The following is a 22116-nucleotide window of genomic DNA, read 5'->3' as shown; positions in this document are numbered from 1 at the left end:
AAATGTGTGTTTCGTTTTAAAGCCGTGGTAGTGACACGGACAATTTTAGTCACATTTTCTTCGTGTTGGCTTGGAAAAAGGGCAAGCGGTGGAGGCCGTGGTGGCATGGAAATGAGAACTTGTATTTTCACTGTTTTGTCTCGTAAGCACATTACTCATTAGGGTAACACAGGGCCAACCTTTTGCATACCATCAGCCACCATTTTAAATAATCACTCTTTGAAGGAAATATGCTCCCTAACATTTAAAACATGCCATTGTACATGGATATCCCTTCTTTTCGAAGTTCGAGATTTAGGGCTCAGATAAACGAGAATTACAAACCAAGGAAACATTTACTTTTAGTCACAGTGGTTTAACTTAGAAATAAAATAGATTCTTTACAATGAAGTTTGAATGATCAGAACCAAGCTGTGAAAATATCAGAAACCTTTAACATCATTAAGATATTATTTTTTCCACACCTAGTCAATTCTCCCTTCTACGGAAAAAGAAAGTATAAGTCTTTGCTTTTTTCCTAACTCTTAGGGGATTCAAATAAAAAAAAAAGCTACACTAAACTAAACACTTTTATGGCAGGACTTTCTTATCTCTGAAATTATTTAACTAAGCCTATAAATGAATAAAGTAGATCATTTGGTGATTTAGCTCCCTCCACCCTCCAAAATCTTGGAGCAGATTATAGATGGTGTTTATATAACATTTCCTCCTTCAGAAACTTTCACATTTATCAGCATCCCTGACATAAATCATCTTAAAATCATATCCAATGCCCTTGAATGGTAGGCATAAAATAAACGTCTGTTAAATTAAGCTAAATGAGTTGTAACAACTAAAAATGATTTGGAATGAAAACACTCATCATTTTGAGTGCTTTTTTTTTGTAGTTTGAAAAATATGGTTCCTCATTGACAAAGAGCTAGTAACTTTCCAATTCAGTCTCATTCTTGAATGTGATATTGATTTAAGTGAAAATCAGCATATTTAAAACACACCCAAACATGTGGATTGCTTTCCTTCTTTTATCTTAGTGTAGTCCATATTAATAAAGTGTTGGGATTTTGATGATGCCACAGTGCATTTTCCTGCTTATCTGTGAATGAGAGTTTAGAGGTAGTAACATGCTAACAGTGTGTCTTAAAAACCTGATAAGCCAATCATGCATCAAAATCAAGTATACATAAAGGAAAAAGTGGAAACATCCAGAAAAAAGTAGAAACAACCCACTGTATCTTTCTATTGGCATGAATATGTCTCCGAGGTAAATGTCCACTTTTAAGGTGCCCCGATCCCTGTGCCAGGGCTGTGGTTAATGGGAAAGAGCCTCCCTTTCTGGGGTGGTTGAGGTCACAACCCACGCCTTCGTAGTCTCCGTCCTTCAAGGTGATAGAATCAGGGGCTTGTTTTGTAATAAGACATTTCAACACATGCTAGTGAGACCCAGCACTGCCTGCTTATTGCTTATTCTTTATTTTCAGGTTCTCTTAGAAATGTAAAATGGCAAAGTTTAGTTGTCACTGCTCGCTGTGGACTTCAGCCAGAAATGAGATCTATTGCTTATTTTGCTAATCAGCTCCTTCCATATCTGCATGTTCATTTTCTGATAGCTGATGAGGCGACAAGGTCGTTGGACGTACAAGTACTTATTTAAAAACAGACATGAGAGTGAGATAGAGGTTAGTTGGGTCTATCAGAGCTGTCAATCAATTAATGAAAATTATTGAGCAAGGACACCATGGGGGAAGTGAACAGAAGGAAGGAAAATGACCATGGAGACACAACATAGGGAAAACGACAGAACTGACTAAATGTGCTCACGTGAGCGCTAAAAACAGACATGCTCACATCCCAAGTGAGAGACTGCTCTGGGGAAGCAAGGCGCCTGGAGCTTGTGCTTTTGCCCAAAGGCTGCCTGCACGGGGATTTTGCTTAAAGGTGCACCCCAAATGGTGGAGGAGAGGGCCATGGTGCCTACTGAGGCTTTTATTGATGTGCCCACGACCTGTGGCAAAGATTTGAAGTAATTAAGATATGCCCTGATCCACTCCCAGATTTCTGTAAACACAAGCCAGAAGAGTAAATAAGGCACCCTTGTTCAGGGACAGAAAATCTGGGATGCCTTTACCTGTACGATATGACGCACCTGTACAGTAAAACCATGAAATATCAGGAAGCGCTTACAGATCTCTCCACACAGCCATTTGCACACCACTGTACACCATGTGCTGGCTCCGGACACACATACACCGTTTAGCAGCACAAAAAAGAAGTAATTCATAACGTGATCCTTGGGTATATATAGATATATATATATCCTTGGGAGAGAAAGCTAGACAGAGAGAGAGAGAGGGAGGAAGAGAGGAACGCGGGGAGAAAATTTGCCAATGTCCTTGTGTGAATGAAAGATAGTGAAGGAGAAAAATGAAAAGGCTGCAAAGTCAGAAACGAGGAGATACTGACACCAAATCTCTGCAAAGCGTTCAAAATTCTCCAGCTGCCACGCTTTTAATTTGCTACCATTCTAATTAAAATGCAAATTAAATTTATAATTAGCATCAGTGCTTTCTAAAGAAACCTCCTTGTGCGCTGCACAAACATATGGGATGATGCTGTAGTGTAAAGTTTGTAAAACAGAAGTAATGGCACAAAGTGGTGGTGGGGGGAGGAGGGGATTTTTCTTTTCCCTGGGAAATAAGTTTTATGCTGGCTCTGGGCTGACTTAAGGGGATGGCAGCATCTTGCCTGCTAAAGGAGGCTGGAGGTGGGTGAGTGTCCTGTTGCAACGAAAGGATTGCTAGATGTGGGAGATGGGCTGGGGTGTTACTTTCTGTTGAATCAGGTGTCAAGGGTTAACCTGTGTGTCATCAGGGCTGTATAGGAGATGCCAAAAGGCAAGAGGGGTCAAAGCTTCTAATCAAAAAGTCTATGGCCAAAATTAACCGCTGCTTGCTTCCAGATAATTAATTAAAAATTGATGGGAAACAAAGTACCCACATTACTTCACGATTTGCACACGTATCTTGTTTTCAAGGTAAGCTGTCTTCCCAACTTGCTCTCTAAAGCTGAGCGTGTGGAGTTCAGTCTGAGGCATTAGCCAAATGTGTAATTGACGGGGCGTTTAATTTTACCGAGCTGCTCACAGAGTGTGCAGATTTCAGCACCGTGGTCCTTTAAAAGTAGTACATAAATCTGGCATTTCTGGTACTTTTCAGCAGGAAGATGGTTGTGTTCAATGAGTCTCACGGCTGCAGAAACAGTGCTGCTTGCAGCTGTAGGAGGTGACTGAAGAAGAAATGCCATGGAACCGCTCTTCTATTCATGATGCTTTGGTTCCAGGAAATCTTGGTGAATTGAAAAAAAAAAATCTGCAAACCTCATGGCAATTGTGCTTTACTTCCCAGTGGAAGGCCCTACCTGCACCTAAATGTCTTTAATATTCCAGAGACTCCCCTTTATCTATTAACCAGACTCTCCATCAGATATTTTAAAATTTGAATGTAACAGGAATGAATATTTCATAGATGTGTGTTAAGCTGTTATTAAACTATAATGTAAAGCAGGATTGTAGGAATATTTTTATATGTCAAAAAGTCAATTAAAATGATAAGCCTGTAATATCACTATTGTAGTGCAGTACAAAAATTCATTTCATATGCACGGGAGGTTTTCAACCACCTTGCATTTGGGGGAGAGGCAGGACTGTTACATATTCAGAGGCCTGTGTACTTCAATTTCATTAGTAACACTTAGGTCCATTTTTGGCAGAGATTAAATGGAGAGCGATGGAGGATAAATCTTACCTGACTTGCTTTTATATTTAGTATTACAAAAACAGCATTAGGCATTCTTGGAGGTAGGTGCTTACCCCAAAGCACTGCTGATTTATTTGGAAATAAATGTCAATCCTTGGGAGAGAAAGGTGTCTATAATAAAATCTGTAGGAAGGCTGACAGCATTGCCTTGAATAAAAGTGATATGGTGTTTTTTGGAGAAAAATAACATGCAAAACTGAAGATGGAGGAGGGAATCAGACTGATTATGAAACCTAGTAATATAGCGTTTAAAAAATACAGCCTCTTTTTGGTAAGCTCTGTGCAAGGGAGTGTTTTTGCTTTGTGCTTGCCGATTTAGGAAGAAATATTAATGAGCATAATTGGTTGGATTATGTTGGAATGCCTTACAAAAAGTGAAACGCTTTCCCAAACTTTCTTTGACCATCAATTCTTCCTTGGGCAATGGTCATTGTCAAAAACGGGATGTTAAAAGATGATCCGGTTAACAGGTTTGACCAAACTCAATTAATCAAGACTTCAAAGGAAGGAAAATAATTCCTTCCACTAATACCGTGATGAAAGAGGTCTTCTTATTTTCACAAAGTAGAAGTTCCTTATTTTTTCCTAGTGTCTAAGGAAAATGCAAGCCTCCTAAGTAAGTCTTCTGTGTGACAGACAAAGGACCAAAAACTGTGGCATAAAAGCATTTCTTTGTTCAATTTCTAATTGTTGTCCTTCTCGTATTCAGAAAATGAAGTCACCTTTGTCGCAGTTTCATGAACCGCTGGGTAATCAAAAATTATTATGCCGCCACCTGTTGTCTGTTAATTATTCTGAGAAGATACTCATAAATCATAACACCGGACAATAAATCAAACTGTCAGGACCCAGGTCAAAGGTTACCCATGAAAAGTTATAGGTCATCCACAGGGTGTGAAAGAGCAGGGTTTTAGAACATCACTCATTGTCAAGCACTGTTGGGAGAAGTGCCATCAGAACAAAAGGAAACTGAAGGACAGAAGAATTCCAGCCAGGGGACAGCCTCTGGCCACAGACACAAGAGAAGGGGACCAACATTGCACATCTAACTTCCAGTAGGAGACAGTCACCATAGTCTAGTCCAAAGACACGCTGTTCCTCTGGAAGCTTGTTGCATTATTCCTCTTGAGAAAATCTGTAGAATTAAGGATTTGCAACATAAGTCCCTTCAACTCCTCTTTCTCATATTTCCTAGCCTGCTGGAGAAGTTTAAGACCCGCTGCATTTATCAAGACGATCGCTAGATGTCAAATTGTCGGTGACAGGAGGAAGCTTCGGCACGTCTTATTTCCTAAATGAATTTCGTTTGAATATATTTTTCTTGTGGTGTGACAAGAACACGAACTGCGTTTAACATTTTTCGACTCCTTTAGTTTCAGTCCCCTGTATTTAAAGTAACATCATCACAGAGCCGGATGTGTTGATGGATATCCTTGATTTAAAACCTGGCTAGGGGTAAATTATTTCTGATGTAGTGGAAGCAACTTTAGGATAAGACATAATAAAGACACAGTAATAAGGCAGCTGGGAAACAGAACTGATGTTCCAGTTGGGAGATGCATTGCCTGCTGCTTGAATTAAATTCTATAAAGTGTTGCTGTCTTCATTAAAAATTTCTCTCTAATATATTAATGTTTTTTTCAATTTGTGTTAATTTGTTATTTTCTGCTCAGATAACCATGGCTTTCCTCCAGAGGGAAAAGGGTAGAGACAGAGTGTCAACTTGAGTCTTATCTTTTTTTTTTTTGAAAAAAGACAACAAAAAGTAATTCTGAGCAAACCAGAGATCTCAGAACTGACCATCGAAAAACTGTACCCCAAAACATAATCTGCTCCACTTTTGTCCTTCAACCTGGGAAAGCATTATCATCCCATTTTTAAATGAGGAAAGTCAGTTTCAGAACAAGAGGATAGGTAGTGGTGGAGTTCAAAGCATATTCACTAATCCAACCTTAACCGTGGATTCGAATTCGGATGCATGTTTCAAGAAGTTTAAATACTAAAATCACCGCAAAATGCCTTGTGGATACTGAAGTCCACCATGCAGTGAATACATTAATTAACCACCAACAATTGTACATTCTGACAATGTCATAAGTGCAGGGGTCATGTTATTTGGCAGTCCTCTCATCATAATAGAACTTATTGAAGCTCTTCTGATAATCTTTAAAATGTCACTGTGTTAATATTTGGGCATGTTTTTCCAGAGAGCTCGACCAGAAATGGTGATCAGTGACTTACTTTCCCAGTTTCCTTTCTGAGTAGAGCTGAGAGCTTTCATGACTTGAGAAATATCCATAGGCGACCTCCAGAACACGTCTTATATAAGGTATGGAGAGCAGAGCCTGAAGAACACAAGCTCTTTTGGCAGCAGGATCAGGAGGCTTCTCTGTCCATGTTTCGGTAGTTGGAGTTGTAGGAGTATAGCCCCTGCGTGATGGGAGGGGAAATGTTACAATGGACTAATATTCTCAGAACAATGGTTTTTCTGTGAGAACCAGGGAAGGACATACCTGTTGGTGTTCCCTCTGAAGTAACAGATGAGCCACCAGCAATGGGAACAACATGGAGACTTCCTGACCTGGCAACTGGCTGCAGATGCTGGAGGCACCATGCATGGTGTAGCTCACACGGGGTCTGTTCCAACTTCCCATGTGGTCATGGCTGAGGAATGCTTTCACCCACTCGTTACTCCCTTGCTACCCTGACAGCCTTGTTACTCATGGCAAACACTCTCCTATTCGAGGGTCTCCCCACTGCCTGGGCTGCTCTTCTCCAGAAGGACCTCTAGCTGCTCCCTCACTTCATTCAATTCTTTGCTTGATAGGAGAGAAGAGTCTCTGACCATTGTTTTAAAAATAGCTCCCCCTTCACTCTCTGTCTAGTTACCATGCCTTATTATTATTATTAGTTTAGTAACACGTAACTACCTGGGATTATGTATATGATGCATAAAAACAAGGAACTTGTGATTTTTGTTCCTTGCTACATTCCCAGATCAGCATGTGAATGGGAGACCTCACAGTGTAGCTGTGAGCTCATTCATGTGAAGTGTTTAGAATGGTGTTTGGCATTAGCAGAATTCCAAAAACCTTGGCCACCGTGGATGAAGACATTGAACAAAGGGTCTTCATCCAGGAGCTGTCGGAGATATCAGTGAACCTGCCTGGGAAATTTGAATTTTGTACATGTTCTCTTTTGATGGTCCCTTGATTTTTTTATTCTCTTTTTATTTTAATAAAACATCATTCTGATATTTTCTTTCTAAAACAGATCAAGGCATGGGTGTTGGTATCCTTCAATAAAATACAAAAATGCTGTCCCAGTGTCTCTTTGAAGAGGTCTAGTCCAGTGGCCTAGGAAAGATCTAAATGGCCTTGTGTGTCCAGGTACCACTGAGCCAGGTTCACATGAATAGAAATGCTTATGCAGACAAACTCTTGCCTCTGCTACAGAACCATGGGTGTACAATGTGGTTTGTCCCTACACAAATGTCACAATGGCGTACTCCATTTAGAGCCCTTGCCATACATTAATCAAGAATATCCACTGCGCCAGACATTGCATGAAAGGCAAGGTATGTTCTATTGTTATCATGATTCCCATTTTACCAATGAAGAAGCTGAGGCTCAGAGAAATTGTTTGAAAATAACTCAGTGTTTTAAGTGTGGAAACTCTCTCCAATGAGGAGTGGACTACTAGGGCAACTTGGTGACTGTCCAGTATTGGACAAGTTACAATGGCTTTGCAGAACAGTTTTGTCATATGTTCAATGAGGAATTTAGACTATATTAGCATTTGGCAAACAATGAAAAATAATGCATATATGGCTCAATGCTTGTTTGTGTTAATTAAATTTTCTTGGAGTACAACCATGTCCTTTCATTTACATATCATCTATGGTTGCTTTTGTGTTACCACGGCCGAGTTGAATAGTTGTCGTGAGGATGGCAAAGCCTGAATATTTATCTGGCATTTTGCAAAAAGAGTTTGCTGGGACCTGGACTAGATGAACTCTAAAGTCTCTCAATCATCTAAATCCTTTGACTATATAATAGGAAATTGCTGCTAAGCCCCCAGAATTTGATAAATAATTGTGTGACAAGTTTACTGCCCATATTTACAAACGTGCTATTACAATTTTTAAAGGATCTAACTAGAACTAGTTAAGTATATTGGGTGATGAAATTATTGCCCCTCCATTGTCAGTATTTTTATTCTAAGGAAATAGCTAACATGCCTCATAATAGGTTAAAGTATTGTAGGATATTGAATTCCCCCCTATTTAAAAAGATCCTTGATATGTATTTGAAACTGAGTTGTGAGTTTTGAAATATTTTAAGCAGTTTTATTTCAAATGTATTAAAGTAGTAAACATGGAAAACGTGGTCCAATTTGAAGCAGTTTTTCTCAAAGGTAGGAAGGCAATTTTAAAAATACAATGTGAATGTTTTATTTTATTGTTATTTCTCCTAACAGTTTATTTGGTATTTGTTATATCCAGGAGAAAATGCCCCCCAGCTACTGAGTTCAGGATAGCAGTAGTTCCACAGACACTAATGGGTGAGGACTATTGGCTTATATTGCCAATGTTCTAAGGAAATTTCCTGCTAATATGTCCCAGTTATCATTTTAAAAGCATTTTTTATTGTGAAATGTATCATATGTACAAAAAAGCAATAAATTTCAAAGTATATTTTAACAAGTAGTTTTAGAACAAATTTCAAAATGTGGTATGGGTTACAGTTCCACTATTTCAGGTGTTTCCTTCTAGATACTCTAAGACATTGGAAACTAAAATATCAATATAAGGATTCAGTAATCATACTCATCTGTTAAATCCTATCTTCTTTGATATAACTCCTCCTTCCCCTTTAATCCGTATCCCAATCTTCAGGAATATTTGTGCAATGGCCATTCTAACTTCATGTTGAAAAGGGGTGTAGACATTATGGGGTACAAGGGTGCAACTGGCTGATGTTCTTGGAGAGACTGGTAACTCTGGTTTCAGGGCTTATCTGGCCTAGGAACCATCTGGAGGTTTCAGGTTTCTAAATAATAAACATAGTGAGTCAAACTTTTATAGAGTCTCAGATAGAGTCCTGGGTACTCCTTAGAGTTTACAGGAATACTGCTGGTGGGGGCTCGGCATACCATGGCAATTAGCAAGATCAACGCAAAGCTCGCATAGGAATAACCACCAGAATAACCTCTCAACTATATTTAAAATCTCTTAGCAACCTATACCTTATGTTGTTACATTTCTTTTCCCTCTTTGATCAGGTAGGCATTGTTGATTCCATGGTGCTAGGTCCAGGTTCACCCCTGGGAGTCATGTCCCACATTGCCAGGAAGACTTACATCCTTGAATGTCATGTCCTACGTAGGGAGGTAGGATCATAATTTTACTCGCAGAGTTGAGCTTAGAGAGAGGCTATATCTGAGCAACAAAAGAGGTTCTCTGGAAGTAACTCTTAGGAATTATTTTAGGTAGGCTTAGCTTCTCCATTACAGATATGTGTTACCTAAGAGCAAGTCTCAAAAGTCAAGGGCTTAGCCTAGTAACTTGGGAGTCCCTAATATTTGAGAGAGTATCAGGTATTTTCCAGGTGGGAAAGTTTAATAGTTCTGTATATTTTCTCCAGTCCTTCAAAGGACTTTGCTGATACATTTTCATTATCTGCCTAACACTCTCTGTAGTGTACCTGAGTATTACATTAAGCTATAAGAATTGCAAGACCTCATTCCCAATTCTAGGCTCCATGTGTTTAGGTTGTTTAATTGAACTGGCCAGACAGGTTAAGTTAGATTGTGCGCTACAGAAAATTTAAGTTTTGGACAAAATAAACCTCTCTTCCTTTGGTCTCATACAGCAGGTGAAAGTTCAAAATATAAACAATATCATCCTTTACCCTGTTTCCTGAATTACCTTAGCTCCAACCCTATCAGCTTTGTTTTTATCTCTAAAGCCTGATCTCTTCTTCAGCTTCCAATAGTTACTGTATATAGGAATTCTGAATTTCAGAGCTACAGAACTCCAGTTTTGAGTCTTAAGTGTCACACAGGTACCCAAAGTTCCAGGAAAATACCAGGTTATACATGGATAGCATTAAGTATCTCGGAATCTAGAAACAACACATAAAACTCAAGAACAAATGTAACTGCTGTGAGAACTTGCAATCTAGGCCCCCATTTTCTTCTAAATATTTTCTAAAACAGACATTACAATATTTATCCTTTTGTTTCTGGCTTATTTTGCTCAACATAATTTCCTCATGGTTCTTTCACCTCATCACATGCTGCCTGGCTTCGTTCCTTTCTGTAGCCACTCAATATTCCAGTATATGTGTACATCACAGGTCGCCCTTGTTTCTCAATGTACCCTTCGGCCACCTCCATACGTGGGTATCATGAATAACATTGTCATAAGCGTCAGTGGGCAAATGTCTATTTGGGTCCCTGCTTTTAGTTCTTTTGAGTATTTTTGCAATGAAGGAATTGCCTAATCGTAAGACGAGCCTCTATTTAGGCTCCTGTGGGTCTACTATATTATTCTCTTGAGTGGCTGCCCCATTCTCCCACCCCACCAACACTGAATAGATATACTTCTCTCTCCACATTTTCTCTACTGTTTAAATCTTTCTATTTATTTATTTAGACTCTGCTGGTTTTGTTGAAATATATTCATATAGCATGTATTCTATCCAAAGTAAATATTCAATGTTTCACAGCATCCTCACTTAGTGCCATAATCATCACTTTCAATTTTAGACCATTTTTGTTGTCCAAAGAGGAAGATAACACATAGACACACCCACACCAAAGAGAAAATCCGAAACTCCCTTTAACTCTTGTCCTCATCTCCCCAGTTATTTATCCTCGGTGTTGTTGTGAACTAGTGATATACTCCTGCTAAATATTGACCATATCATGCATATACCCTTCTATAAATTTGCTCTTTGTACAAGTGTCATACTTTTGAATTAGTTCATGTAAGAAATTATTTATATATGTAGTGCTAATCAGAGAGGCACATAGCTCTAAACAATGCTTTTCAGTCTTATTCTTTTTTCTTGTGGTACTATTACTTATAAACCCATTGATGAACTACCATCATCTCTAACCATTCCTATACTTTTAGGTTCAATCTCATTAACTAGTCTGACATATTAGTTAATTGTCCCCCCTTCTTCAGCTTCTATCTCTAGGTCCCCTATACTCTACATTTTTAGGTTGAGTTTACATTTTGGAAAGGGTTCATATTAGTGAAATCATACAGTATGTGCCCTTTTGGTTCTGGTTTATTTCGCTCATCATTGTGTTCTCAAGTTCATCCATGATGTCATATGCTTCAGGACCTCATTTTTCTGACAGCTGCACTAATATTCCATTGTATGTATATACCACATTTTGTTTATCCACTTGTCTGTTGATGGACTCTCAGGTTGTTTCAATCTTTTGGAAATTGAACATCTGTGTGCAAATGTCTGGTCATGACACTGCCTTTGGCTTTTCTGGGTATATACTAAGTAGTGGTATTGCTGGATCATAGGGCAACTCAATACTTAGTTTTCTAAGGAATTGCCAAACTGTTTTACATAGTAGCTGTACCATTATACATTCCCACCAGCAGTGCATAAGTGTTCCAATTTCTTCACATCCTTTCCAATATGTGTAGTTTCCTGCTTATACAGTGGCAGCCATTCTTTATAGGTGTGATATGATAACTCATTGTGGTTTTGATTTGCATTTCCTTTATAGCTAATGAAAATGAACGCTTATTTTTTTGCATGGGCAGGCACTGGGAATCAAACCCAGGTCTCCAACATGGCAGGTGAGAATTCTACCACTGAACCACCATTGCACTGCGAAAATGAACATATTTTGATGTACTTTTTAGGCATTTGAATTTCCTCTTTGGAAAAATGTCTATTCATGTCTTTTGGTCATTTTATAATTGGATAGTTTGTTCTTTTGTTGTTGAATTAGATGATTTCTTTATATATACTAGATATCAAACCTTTATGAGATACATGGTTTCCAAATATTTTTTTTCCATTGAGTTGGCTGCATCTTTGCCATTTTGACAAGGTTATTTGAGGCACAGAAGTATTTGATTTTGAGGAGTTTCCATTTATCTATTTTTGTTGTTGTTGTTTCTTGTGCTTTGGGTGCAAGGTCTAAGATGCTACCTACTGCTAGGTATTGAAAATGTTTCCCCATAGTTTCTTCTACAAGTTTTATGGTACTGGCTTTTCTATGTAGGTCTTTAATCCACTTTGTGTTGTGTTTTATATAAAGTGTGATGTAGCGGTCCGCTTTCATTTCTTTGGCAATGGATATCTAGTTCTCTCAGCCCCATCTATTGAAAGACCATTCTGCCCTGTTCAGTGGATTTGGGAGCTTTGTTGAAGATCAATTGACCGTAGATCTGGGGGTCTATTTCTGAACTCTCAATTTGATTCTATTAATCAGTATAGGATCGTGTCATCTACAGATAATGAAAGTTTTCCTAATTCCTTTCTGATTTGGATGAACTTCATTTCTTTTTCTTGCTTGATTGTTCCAGCTAGAACTTCTAGTACAATGTGGAATAATAGTGGTGGCAGTGGAGATCCTTGTCTCATTCTCAATCTCAGGGGAAAGGCTTTTAGTCTCTCACTGTTGATTATAATGCTGGCTGTGGCTTTTCATATATGCCCTTTATCATATTGTGGAAGTTTATTTTGACTCCTATGTTTTGAAGTGCTTTTAGCAGAAAAGGGTGCTGAATTTTGTCAAATTCTTTTTCAGTGTGAATTGAGATAACCATACGATTTTTGTCTTTCAACTTGCTAATATGTTTTATTACATTGAATTATTTTCTTCTGTTGAACCACCCTTGCATGCCTGGAATAAACACCACTTGGTCATGGTGTATAATTACTTTAAAGTGCTGTTAGATTTGATTTGCAAGCATTTTGTTAAGAATATTTGCATCTATATTCATTGGGGAGATTGGCCTGTAGTTTTCCTTTCTTGTAGTGTTTGTCTCCAGTGTTGCTGCTAAAGTGATGTTAGCCTCATAAAATGAGTTAAGTAGTGTTCCTTTTTCCTCAATTCTTTGGAAAGTTTGAGCAAGAATAGTGTTATTTTTGGAATGTTTGGTAAAATTCCCCTGTGAAGCCATCTGACCCTAGGATTTTCTTTGTAGGCAGATTTTTAAAAAATATTTTTATTGACAAATCTTCACACACATACAGTCCATACATGGTGTACAATCAATGGCTCACAATTTCATCATATAGTTGTGTGTTCATCACCATGATCATTTTTAGAACATTTGAGTCACTCCAGAAAAATAAATAAAAAGAAAAAAGAAAAAACTCATATATCCCATAACCTTTACCCTTCCCTCTCATTGATCACTACTCTTTCAATCTACTGAATTTATCTCTTACCCCCTCTATTGTTTATTTTTAATCCATATATTTTTTACTCATTTCTTAATACCCTGGATAAAAGAAGCATCAGACACAAGGTTTTCACAATCACACAGTCACAATGTAAACATTATATTGTTATACAATCATCTTCAAGAGTCAAGCTAGCAGAACACAGCTCAACAATTTCAGGTACTTCCCTCCAGCCACCACAAACTAAAATATTGGAGGTATATTCCCTCCAATATACCACAAACTAAAAAAGGATATTTATATAATGCATAAGAATAACCTCCAGGATAACCTCTCAACTCTGTTTGAAATCTCTCAGCCACTGAAACTTAATTTTGTGTCATTTCTCTTTTCCCCTTTTTGATGAAGAAGGCTTTCTCAATCCCATGATTCTGGGTTCCAGCTAAATCCCAGAGTTCTGTCCAATATTGCCAGGGAGATTTACACCTCTGGGAATCATGTCCCATGTAGTGTGAGGAGGGCTCTGAGTTCACCTGCCAAGTTGTCTTAGAGAGAAAGGCCATGTCTTAGCAACAAAAGAGGTTCTCTAAGGCTGACTCTTAGGCATAATTATAAGTAGGCTTAGCCTATCTTGTGCAGAAATAAGTTTCATAGGAGCACCTTCCAAGATCAAGGGTTCAGCTTAATGATTTGGTTGTCCCCACTGCTTGTAAGAATATCAGAAATTCTCCAAATGAGGAAGTTGAATATTTCCTCCTTTTCCCCAGCCCCCAAGGGGTCTTTGCAAGTACTTCTTTATTCACTGCCCAAAAATACTCTGGGATATATTGGGGCATTACAATAGACAAACCAACAAGATCTCATGCCCTATTCAAGATTTCATGTACTTATGGTGTTCAACTAACTTGACCATAAAGTTAAATTATGCAATGCACTACCCAAAATATAAATTTTGCACCAAATAAACATCTCTCCCTTTGATCTAACATAAAAGTTGAAGTTTTAAGTAGGCATATTTTTGGTGACTGATTGGATCTATTTATTTGTAATTGGTTTGCTGAGGTCTTCTATTTCTCCTCTAGTCAGTGTATGTTGTTCATATGTTTCTAGGAATTTGTCCATTTCATCTAAGTTGTCTAGTTTCTTGGCATATAGTTTTTCTTTTGATTATTTTATGTCTTGAGGTCCGTGGTAATGATACCCTCCCCCTTTCCATTTCTGATTTTATTTATTTGTATCCTCTCTTTTTTTATTGTTCTCTAATTCATTTATTTATGCTTTAATCTTTGTTATTTCTCTTCGTCTATTTGCTTTAAGGCTAATTTGCTGTTCTTTCTCTAGTTCCTCCAGGTGAGCAATTAAGTTCTCAATTTTTGCTCTTTCTTCTTTTTTAATATAGGCATTTAGGGAAATACATTTCCCTCTCAGCACTGCCTTTGCCACATCCTATGTTTTGATAGGTTGTACTCTAATTTTCATTCATCTCTAGATATTTACCAATTTCTTTTTCAATTTCTTCTTTGACTCACTGATTGTTTAAGAGCATGTTATTTAACTTTCATATATTTGTGAAAGATTTGGTACTTTTGTGGTTATTGCTTTCCATCTTCTTTTCATTTTGGTCAGAGAAAGCACTTTGAATAATTTTAATGTTTTAAAATTTATTAGGACCTGTTTTGTGCCCCAGCATGTACTCTACCCTGGAGAATGTTCCACGAGCACTAGAGAAGAATGTATATCCTGGTGTTCTGGGGTGCAATATCTATATATATATGTTAGGTTTAGTTCATTTATCACATTGTTTAGGTTCTCTACTTCGTTATTGAAACTCTACTTAGTTTTTCTATTGATAGAAGAGACTGGTGTATTGAATTATTATTGCTAAAACATCTATAGCATCCTTCAGTTTTGTCAATGTTTGCCTCATATACTTTGGGATTCCTTGATTAGCTGCATAAACATTTTTGATTGTTGTTTTCCTGGTGAATTGTTCCTTTTATTAATATATCATGTGCTTCTGTGTCTCTTGTGACATCTTTGCATTTAAAGTCTATTTTTTTTTCTGATATTAGTAAAGCTACCCCTGCTTTCTTTTGATTAAAGATTGTATAGAATATCTTTGTCAATCATTTTACTTTCAATCTATTTGTATCCTTTGGTCTAAAGTGAATCACTTTTAAGCAGAAAATTGATGTGTCATATTTTTCAATCCATTCTGTCAATCTGTATCTTTTAATTGTGAGTTTAGTCTGCTAATACTTACACTTATTACTGTAAAGACAGTTCTTGAATCTACCATATTATCTTTCGTTGTTTTTTTTTTTTTTTTTTTTACATGGGCGGGCACCAGGAATCGAACCCGGGTCCTCTGGCATGGCAGGCAAGCATTCTTGCCTGCTGAGTCACGGTGGCCCTATCCTTCGTTTTTAATTTGTCCTATCTATTTGTTTATTCCTCTCTTTTTATCCTTTAAGTCACCCTTACTAATGTTATTCAATTCTGTGCCCTCCTTCAGACCTCTCTCTCATGTCTTTTCTTTTTTTCCTAGCCAACAGAACTGTCGTTGGTATTTTTTGCAAGGGTTGAATTTGTTAACAAATTCTCTCAGCATTCCTTTGCTTGTGAAAATTGTAATCTCTCCCTCACTTTTGAAGGACAACTTTGCTGGATAAAGAATCCTTGGTTGGAAATATTTCTCTTTCAGAATCTTAAATATATCATACCACTACCTTCCTGCCTCCATAGTGGCTGTTGAGTTGTCCAAACTTAATTGTTTTTAGCTTCCCTTGTATGTGGTGAATTGCTTTTCTCATGTTCCTTTCAGGAATTACTGCTTCTCCTCAGCATTTGACAGTTTGATTAGTATGTGTCCTGGAGTGGGTCTAATTGAATTTGTTCTATTTGGAGTTTGTTGGGCTTCTTTGATTTGAATATTTATGTCTTTTATAAAGGTTGGGAAGTTTCCCCTAATTATTCCTCAAATAATCTTCCTAGCCTTTTGCTCTTCTCTTTTTCTTCTGGAACACCAGTGATTCTTATATTTGTGTGTTTCATTTTGTCCTTTGTTTCCCTAAGATTCAATTCAAGTTTTACCAACTTTTTCACCATTTGTTCTTTTCTGCATTCAAATTCAGTTGTCCTGTCCTCTAGTTTGCTTATTCTTCCTTCTGCTTCTTCAAACCTGTTGTTGTGTGTCTCTGGTATATTTTTAATTTGATCTACATTATCTTTCATTTCCCTAAGATCTTCTGTTTTTCTATTTATTCCTTCAAATTCTTCTTTATGCTATTCTAGTATCTTCTTGAACTCTTTTATGTCCTTAACTAACACATTGAACTTATTTGGGAGATTTGGATAGATGTCTTTGATTAGCTACTCCAAATTCTGTTTCTCCTCTGGTGTTTTAATTTGGTCACTTGCCTAAGCCATATTTTCTTACATCTGCATGTGCTTTGTAATTTTCTGCTGCCTTTGATTTTTTGATGCATTTTGATGCATTTGATTGTCTTGAAAAGTTATTTTGACAGTTGATTTCCCTCATTCATCTAAGATTTTGTAGTTGCTTGGGTTTGTGTTGAAGGTTTCCTTTCACACTTGGGTTGTCAGTAATTCCTCACCAAACCAAGACTGGGACCTCACATGTAGGAGATTCAACTCTAATTGGAGATCTGTTAAAAGCTTATAAACCTTAATATAACAGCAAATATAAATGTACTGTATACACTAATTAAAGGCTTAAGAGAAAACCAGAGCCCATCCAGAAGCAATTTATAAGAGAAACACCTGAAATATAAGAATGCAAAAAAGGCTAAAGCAAAAGATGGAAAAATAAAACTGAAAGTAAATAAGTATAAGTCAACTAATACCATACCTCGTAGTCTCTAAGGAAGGAAGCATTACGAGAAACAAAGAGAAAAATTTTACAAATATAAATACAAATATACAATGGAATAGAAATGTAATGATTTTGAACACATAAATACTGAATAACTTAGCTTCAAAATATGTAAAGCAAACCTGACAAAACTAAAAAAAGAAAGAGACAAATCTATAGTGATAGAATTTAACACATCTCAATATTTGATAGCATTTAAAAAGAATTGGCAAAGCCATAAAATATTTAAGCAATATTTTTCTGTCTTCCATAATCATTATCTTTTTTTCTGATTGCTTAAATCAACGTAACTTCTGTTTTCCTTGTGACATCTTCAACCCTTTACTTTAGGCTAGTCATTCAACATGTCTACTCTTTTCCTTAATTTTAAAAATTTATTTATTAGTTCATTAATGGCATGATTGCAATTTTCAGTTAATTTTACTTCCCTTTCAACTCGTTATGTGTTATTTAAATTTTAAGTTCTAGTTTAATTGAATTTATATGATTGTTGTTTTTCTACTGCATTAGGAGAATTGTCTACTGTGACTTTGTCAACTTTTTAATAGATTGGGGTCTTTATTTGCCTTTTAGAGGTAATTTTCCATCTTCTTTCTTTTTTATGGAATGTTTGCATATTGTCCATGTCATTTCTTTTTTCATTTCACGTAGGAAAGTTCTCTGTATAGATTTCCATTTGTTCTGAAATGGTGTGAGTGAATTCTTCTTGACTTACATCTATTCTTTCTGAGTCATGTTTAACTTCTCTGAAATAATTTTCCATAGTCTAATCAAGGACGGCTTCAGGGAGAGGGAGAAGCCATACCCCTTGACTAAAGCTGAATCCTGGTTTTGCTTTTGCATCTAGACTCTATACTCCCTTCTGATTTTTTTTTTTTTGGGTCGAATTTTCTGTACCATGGTCAGTGCACCTAACAAGGTGGGCTGGCCTCATACCTTTTCTCCAGGATGGTATGGAGCCCTGAGCCTACTGATTTGTCAGAGAGTTAATCAAAGTTATTCACTTGCACCATTTTACTCATCTCTTCCAAGGAACTGTTTCCTCTTTCCAGGTAAATGTGGTCTCCAATTTTAGCTCTAGTCTAAAAACTACAAGAGTCTAGGGTTAGCAACTCTGGGGCCTGGGAAGGAGATGGGTACCACATTCATCTTTCTAGAATTGCACTAGAATCTTCTGTTTTTCTTTTCATGGTTTCACCTTTTAGTTTTTTTTTTTTTATATTACTATATGCTCCTTAGTGTAGTTGCCTTTGGTAAATGTTTTATTGTTACTATTATCATTATTATTATTACTACTATTGTTATTATTGCTTTGTAGGTTTGGGGAGGAAAGAAAGCCTATCATCCTTCTTAATGTTGCTATCTGTATTCAGAAATTCTGCTTCTGCCTTTACCCTACGCGAAGAAATTTATCTTGTTGGTGGGCATGCTTCAATAAGTCTCAGAATTGAAAAAAAAATGGAACCATTTGGATAATACTGTAAGATGGCTCCTTGATAAATAACTTGCAGGTATCATAGAAGAGGATGGACAAAACTGAAGACTAAAGTACAGCCTAGCCAAATAGCTCTGGTTAATGTATTGGCTTCTCTGGTCAGGTTATCTTAATAGATGTCCTGGGGAAAGCACTAACACCAAAGAAGTCAGGAGATATACAATAAATGAGAGTGAGGTTTGATAAGAGTGGAGGCCAGTGTGTCGATGTGGGACATCAGAGAGGAGACCTGGGACTGATGAGGGGATGAGTACTTTCAAGACTGGTCAGTGGAGCCTTTTGAGATGCAAAATGTTACAGGTTGTTCATCAGCAAATTAGACAAACATGAAAATGTGAACTAGACTAGAGAACACAGCTATTTGAAAAATGCATTGGTGCAAATCTTACCAGATTGGAAGATATGGTATTAAACCCCCAATTTTCATGCCAGTCAGTAAGACTACCTTACTCCACCCCTGGTCTGCTTTTCTAACTTACTTCTTCTTATTTTGCTAGATGAATGTTTGTAAACTGCCTCAAATCTTTATTGGATTAGATGGGGTATAAAACAGTGTGCATTTTAATGTCTTAGTTATGTTGTTGTTTAAAATATATTTTAAAAACCAAGTCCTCTACTCTGGGTTAGTGCTAATGCGCTTGTAGGTTTTCTGGTTAACTAGACACTTTTCCCATCACTTCCAATGACTAATCACTTGAACACACTTTGACATTTATTGGGTAACTTCTAGAAATCCTTTTCAAAAGATGCCGTTTGGACTCATCTTTGAAAAAAGTTGCAAGAAAATGCCATTTAATCTTGGTGGTGGGGCAACGATTTTGCATGTTTGCAAAATAAGCTTCCTTTTGATGCATTTGGCTTTACTGTTTATATTAATTAACTTAATAGCAAGTGTGAAGATTATTTATAATGCATTAAAAATCACTGGACCTTAAGTTTTTCCCTGGTAGAATCAGAGACTTGAATTTCAAGATGAGTTTGCAAAAAGTTTAGCTTGCTGGCATGCAAATTCACATTTTTAGAAGTGTGGTCCTTGGAACACAAATGCAAGTTCGAGATGGAAAATAAATATGCATAATATTTTACTCAGAGAGTAAAATTAAAACGTTTTATCTAAAGTAGACTTGTCTTTCTGTTCATGCTCATAAAATCTATATTATGTTTCATTGAAGAGATTTATGCATTCATTTATTCACCAAAGTATGTTTTTATTGCCTACCATATCTAAGAACTAGGAATCATGGGAAATATAAAAATGAGTCATGTTTTAAGATATTGATCTCCAAGATTTCCTCTTTTAGAACATCCTCACCTAATTTTATGTAAAAAATGTAAATAATGAATATCCTCATTGCATTTTCAATTTAAATCCTCTTCCAATGTTGTTGCAGTTTTTTTTTTCTCTGCTTTCCACAAGTTGAGACTTGAGCACTTTTTGTATAGCATTGGTTTTTTTTTTTTTTCTGATTGGCTAGTCACATACCATGGGTGGCAGTGAATTTCTGATTGAAGTTTATATGGGTGATTATTTAGCCAAAATTCAGTCTAGTTCTTCAAAATTACCCAATCCCTGGAACCTGCATTACCTATTATTCACAGTAAATTTATCAAGCAAGCAAGTATGTATAATGTTGGGTATATCACATGTAAAATTCAGCTGACTGGTAAATGTCAGATTAATGATTTAAAGTTGCAATTTAAACCTCACGTGGAATGCACTTTATTTTGCTTTCTTCTGTTCTGCAGATTTTACTTCTGTTGATATGAGGCAGGTGTGCAGTAGATCAAAAGTTAGTGGAAGCAGTATAGTAATCAACGTATCTTAACCAACGGAGCTACTTCAGGCCATAATTATTATAGATACACAGAACAGGTTCGCACCTATGTTTTCTCCTTAATGCATCTAAAATAGAGTCTGAGACTGCATAGTTTCCATGAATGCATGTGTAATGTCTGTTTGATAAGTGTCTTCTCACACCCTGAGGACTTTTATAGGCAATTTGCATTTCACAATGAGAGAAATCAGCTGGAGAAGGTTTATTGTTTTGTGTAATAGAGAGGAGTGTGAAAATATCCCGGTTCCACAGATGGCACTTCTCGTTAGCCTTGAATGTATACATGTGTAAGAACTGTCTTATCTTAACTAATACAGCCACCAAAAAGGCTATTTTTAGAGATGAATTCACAGTTTTGTTGGTTTGCAATAATTAGTAGAACTTTTTAAAGATAGACAAAGTACTTATTTGAACTCCTGGCTGTGGGGTGACTTCATGATACTAGGGGGGAAATTTCCCTTTAGGTTGATCTCTTTAAAACTAGAGATTGTAATAATTCTATAATGTGATCAGCCTGATTTTTAAATAACTCAGAAGACAAATTAAGCACTGTACAGTCAGTGCTGTTGTGTGCGAACTTCCCCTTTCTGACAGCAGTATACATATGAAAGCATATGCATATGTGACTCAAAAAAACTATGGTAATAAAACAAAAGTCTGTAAAGAGAGTATTTGAAAAAAAACTACATGCATATAAAAATGCATATTAATGCCCAATAAAATCTTGTTAGGAACCTCCCTTTCCTTTCAATTCATAAACTTAGCTTGAGTCTTATACCATTCTATCTTCAAGTTGAATTTCACTTCTAAATTAGTTGCAAAGGTAGAAGAAAAATGATTCCTATTGATGGACATTGTGACTGTTCAATGTAAATGAGTATTTATATTTATATTTCATGAAAAAACAATCACATATCCTGGTAGTTCTCAAACTTTTGGTCTTGGAAATTTTTCACTCTAAAAAATTATTGAAAAAAAATATTGAAGATGCCAAAGGGATTTTGTTAGTGAGGGTTATATCTATCAATATTTGCTATATAAGAAATTGAAATTGATAATTGTTTCAAAATATTTTTTAATGAGTAGACTTAAAATAACATTGATAGGGGCCAAGATGGAGGCTTAGTAAGGTACGTGTGTCTTGGTTCCTCCTCCAGAGCAACTACTAGGTGAACAGAAACAGTGCAGAACAGCTCCTGGGGCCACGGCAGGGAATGGAAACACAGCATACCCCAGTCTGGACTGGCTAGACTGACTGCGAGACTCTGCTGTGGTGAGATGCCCGGCAGCGCGTGCTTCCCCGAGCTGTGGCAGCTGGCGGCCGGACTCCTCCCTCCCTCCTTCCTGGGCCGGCTGAGAGTCTCGGAGAGGCAAGTTTCCCAAGCCGCGGTGGCCAGCGCCCCTCTTTTGCGGGTGGCTTCCTGGACTGGCTACGAGTCTACCAAGCCGCGGTGGCCGGCAACCAGCACCCCTCCCCCGCGGGTGGCTTGCTGGTCCGGTGGCGAGTTCCCCAGGCCACGGCGGCGGCTGGAGACCAGTGCCCCTCCCCCACAGGCGGCTTCCTGGTCCGGTGGTGAGTTCCCCGGGCCGCAGCGGCCGGCGATCGGCACCCCTCCAAGGAGAGGAGGGAATTTCTGACAGTGGCAGGGACTAGGTCCAACCAAACACCAACAGGGGAATTAAT

General features: G+C 37.3%; 1 long non-coding RNA gene across 1 annotated transcript; it reads left to right on the top strand.

Moving 5' to 3' along the window:
* The first annotated feature begins 959 nt into the window (after nt 1–959).
* Nucleotides 960–21713, top strand: LOC143652458 (uncharacterized). Its single transcript, XR_013160681.1, has 3 exons — nt 960–7389; nt 20344–20470; nt 21590–21713. It is a non-coding gene; the product is annotated as an uncharacterized LOC143652458 (long non-coding RNA).
* Nucleotides 21714–22116: the final 403 nt, after the last annotated feature.

Source organism: Tamandua tetradactyla, chromosome 12 (genome assembly GCF_023851605.1).
Source record: "Tamandua tetradactyla isolate mTamTet1 chromosome 12, mTamTet1.pri, whole genome shotgun sequence".
In the NCBI taxonomy this organism is placed as follows: Eukaryota; Metazoa; Chordata; class Mammalia; order Pilosa; family Myrmecophagidae; genus Tamandua; species Tamandua tetradactyla.
Note: the sequence above shows the minus strand (reverse complement) of the source record. Positions and strands in the feature narration are given on the sequence as shown.